Below are 3909 nucleotides of genomic sequence, written 5' to 3'. Positions count from 1 at the left end.
TGTGCAAAATGAAATCTTAATAAAACGAGTCCCTTCACCAAACTACAGCATTATTAAATCTTCATGGAAATGCAGGGGGAACTCTGGGTTATGTTATCAAGTTTTGTCATTGAGCTGCTGGGTTAATAAAGTCTGCCTGACTTTGGTGCCCAGCAAGGAAATGGAACAGATCACCTTGAGTGCCATCACAGGGCACCCACAGGATGGCCAAGGGATCAGAGCCAGCCAGTGCGGATTTAGGGGTGGCAGGTCCTGCCTGACAATCCTGGTCTCCTTTTATGACCAGGTGACCCACCTGTGGATGTGGGAAAGGCTGTGGATGTTGTGTGCCTGGACTTCAGCAAAGCCTTTTACACTGTCTCTGACAGCATTCCCTGGAAAAGCTGTAGCCCACAGCTTGGGCAGGTTCCCTCCTCACTGGGAGATTTAAAAACTGGCTGGAAGACAGGCCCAGAGACTTGTGGGGACGGTGCTGCACCCAGCTGGTGTCCAGGCACTGGTCGTATCCCCCAGGGATCTGTGTAGGGCCCAGTCCTGTTTAATATCTTCACTGATGGTCTGGGTGAGGGGATCGAGTCCACCATTCACAAACTGCAGATGACACCAAGCTGGGTGTGAGTGTGGATCTGCTGGAGGGCAGGAGAAGAAGATACAGATTTAAGCTGCACAAGGGGAGATTTAGCCTGGACAATAGGAAGAAGTTCTACACAGAAAGGGTAAGTGGGAATTGGAATGGGCTGGCCAGGGGGGACGTGGCAGAGTCACTTTCCCTCTCCAGTGGCACTTACTGGAATGGTTGGGTTGAAGGCAGTATTAGGGCATTGGTTGGACTTGATGATATAAAAGGTCTTTTCCAGCCTATTTGATTCTGTCATTTTCTGAAACCACCCTTGAAACAGTTGCAGGATGAGCCCTTGGCCTCCTCTTAAGAAGCTTGTGCCATGAGCTAACACGCATACCCACTTCATAACTACATCTGGTTGTGGAGTCCATTTATTCCGCATATAGCTTCAGTCCATCAGCCCAGGTCCCTCAGCTTCTCCTGCCAGGCCCAAAGCCCATCCTTTCAGTCCTGCAGAGCCTCTGCAGCTCCTCCTCATTGTCCAGAACAGGGAGCCCCAGAGCCAGACACAGCAGCCCAGATGTGCCCCCCTGGCCTGTGGTGCCTCTGGCAAGGGAGCAGCACGAGGCACTGCAGGAGCCTGCAGACAATTCCTGCAGCACTTGGAGGATGATCCTGCTCCCCAAGGGATGTTTCCATGGTGCCAAGTCAGGAACTGCAATGGGGAGTGGGGCCAGAGAGAAAAGGGCAAACAGGGATGGGCTGTTTGCAGGGGAGGGAAGAGGGGTGGGCAAGAGGAAGAAATTTGTAGCAGGAAGAGGAAAGAAAGCAAATGTGATGCAAAGGAAATGCTCAGGGCAGTTTGGGGGTGGCTGCCAGGCAGCCCTGGCTCTGAGCAACAGCATCTGCAGTGGGACAGGAAACTCCCAGCTGATGGGAATAAACTTTCTGGCTGACTGCAGAGACCAGGACAAAGCTGAGTGGTTTCCCCAGCCCTTGCTGGCCGCAGGAGCTGATGGCATTTGTGCTCCCTCAGGTTCATGTCCCCACAGCAGCAGCATGGGGGTGTTCCTGCCTGCTCTGTGCAATGCAAACAGAGGCTGCTGAGCCAGTGCTGCTGTGTCTGTGCCTGCAAGGATGGGTCGACTGTGTGAGCTGGGGGAGAGGCCAGGTCTGCAGAGGGGGGATGTTGTTGGCAGCTCCATGATGATGCTCTGGGAAGCTGCCATGGGCTTTCAAGCACATTGGGATGGATCAGCCCCTGTTCTGCTGCTCCTTCCCATCTCCCCCAGGGCCCATGCAGAGCACCAGCCATATTGTTTGCCTCCAGCCTGCCCACGGCCACCCTGGGGCTGCTCACGGGGGTTTTCTGTGCTCAGCATTGGCCTGGACATGTTCTTGAGAGAGCCTGGGCAAGGAGCCTGGAGCCCCCAGGGCCTGACCTGAGGTGTCAGTGCTGCCCCAGCAGTGTCCATGGCCTGTCCCTGCTGCAGCCCCGGCACTGCCACCCCAGGACTGTGCCCAGCCCCGAGAGCACTCAGGCCCTACAGCAGCACCAGGGCCACCAGGGCAGCAGGTCAGGGCCACAGGAGCAGCACTGGCAACACCATGGGCTGCTGCTGCTGCTGGGCACAGCTGCTGTGCCAGCACTGATCTGCCCCCAGCTCTGCACACAGACATTGCTGCTGCAGCTCCAGAGAAGGCAACAAAAGGGCATCTCTGCAGAAAACTCTGCTGTGAGATCCTTTAGTTCCTTTAAAGCCATTGAGAGAAAAGTTCTTTGTTGACATACTCTGGGGCAACAGTAAAGGTGGGGAGAAACAAAATGAGAAATGGCACAAGCAATGACATTTTTGTGGACAATGTTAAAAATGGAAATCACAGAAAAAAATCCCACAAACAAACCCAGAAATAACCATCAAAGATTACTTTTATTACAAATGATTTACAGAAATTGACCATCAGTTTAATGATCCTGAAACCATCCAGTCATCAGTCTCCACACTGCAGCCCTGAGCTCCTGATTCCTCAGGCTGTAGATGAGGGGGTTCAGGGCTGGAGGCACCACCGAGTACAGAACTGACAGGGCCATAGCCATGGATGGGGAGGAGATGGAGGGGGGCTTCAGGTAGGCAAATGTGGTAGTGCTGATGAACAGGGAGAGCACGGACAGGTGAGGGAGGCAGGTGGAAAAGGCTTTGTGCCGTCCCTGCTCAGAGGGGATCCTCAGCACAGCCCTGAAGATCTGCACATAGGAGAAAACAATGAACACAAAACAGCCAAATACCAAAAAGGCACTTACAGCAAGAAGCCCAAATTCCCTGAGGTGGTATTTGGAGCAGGAGAGCTTGAGGATCTGTGGGATTTCACAGAAGAACTGGCCCAGGGCATTGCCATGGCACAGGGGGAGGGAAAATGTATTAGCTGTGTGCATGAGAGCATTGAGAAAGGAACTGGCCCAGGCAGCTGCTGCCATGTGGGCACAAGCTCTGCTGCCCAGGAGGGTCCTGTAGTGCAGAGGTTTGCAGATGGACACGTAGCGGTCGTAGCACATGATGGTCAGGAGGAAATACTCTGCTCCAATGAAGAACATAAAGAAAAATAGCTGTGTGGCACATCCTGTGTAGGAGATGGTCGTGGTGTCCCAGAGGGAATTGTGCATGGCTTTGGGGACAGTGGTGCAGATGGAGCCCAGGTCACTGAGGGCCAGGTTGAGCAGGAAGAAAAACATGGCAGTGTGCAGGTGGTGGCCGCAGGCTACAGTGCTGATGATGAGGCCGTTGCCCAGGAGGGCAGCCAGGGAGATGCCCAGCAAGAGGCAGAAGTGCAGGAGCTGCAGCTGCCGCGTGTCTGCCAATGCCAGCAGGAGGAAGTGGCTGGTGGAGCTGCTGTTGGACATTTGCTGGGGCTGGCCACTGTTTGCGCCATGGGAAAAATAACAGTGAAAATTTAGAGTAACCAAAATCTATGCCATTTCCCATACCCCTTCCCTTGGTACACACAGTCTTTAGTGTTTTACAGTTCAGGTGTTTTCTTTATAAGCTCGACTATATTTCTTCTGGTGTTCTTGGATATCATAAATCCTCTGCATTTTTTCTATACTCAGGGAGAACAGAGCAAGTTCTGTGAAGCAAAGTGATGAGTGGAAAGTGGGGGGAGATGGTCTGTCATTCTGACAATTTCAGAGTTTCTCTGGGCTTTAACCTTACTCAGGTGAAGGATGATCAGCTTCCCATAAAATGTCACTGGGTACAGGTGAGAGCACATGGATCCACCAGAGCCCAGCTCCACATTTGTAGCCACAGACCCACTTTGCTAATTTTACCAACCCAGCAGCATTTTCAGTG

The 3909-nt window shown here is 52.9% G+C and overlaps 1 pseudogene across 1 annotated transcript; it reads right to left on the bottom strand.

Annotated features, from left to right (window-relative positions):
• Window positions 1-2554: 2554 nt before the first annotated feature.
• LOC311166030 (olfactory receptor 14J1-like) lies at window positions 2555-3461 on the bottom strand (annotated as a pseudogene). The gene has a single exon. The product of its transcript is annotated as an olfactory receptor 14J1-like (transcript).
• Window positions 3462-3909: the final 448 nt, after the last annotated feature.

The sequence above is a fragment of the Fringilla coelebs genome, assembly GCF_963513975.1.
Source record: "Fringilla coelebs genome assembly, contig: SCAFFOLD_32, whole genome shotgun sequence".
NCBI lineage: Eukaryota > Metazoa > Chordata > Aves > Passeriformes > Fringillidae > Fringilla > Fringilla coelebs.
This window is presented reverse-complemented; position numbering and strand designations above follow the sequence as displayed.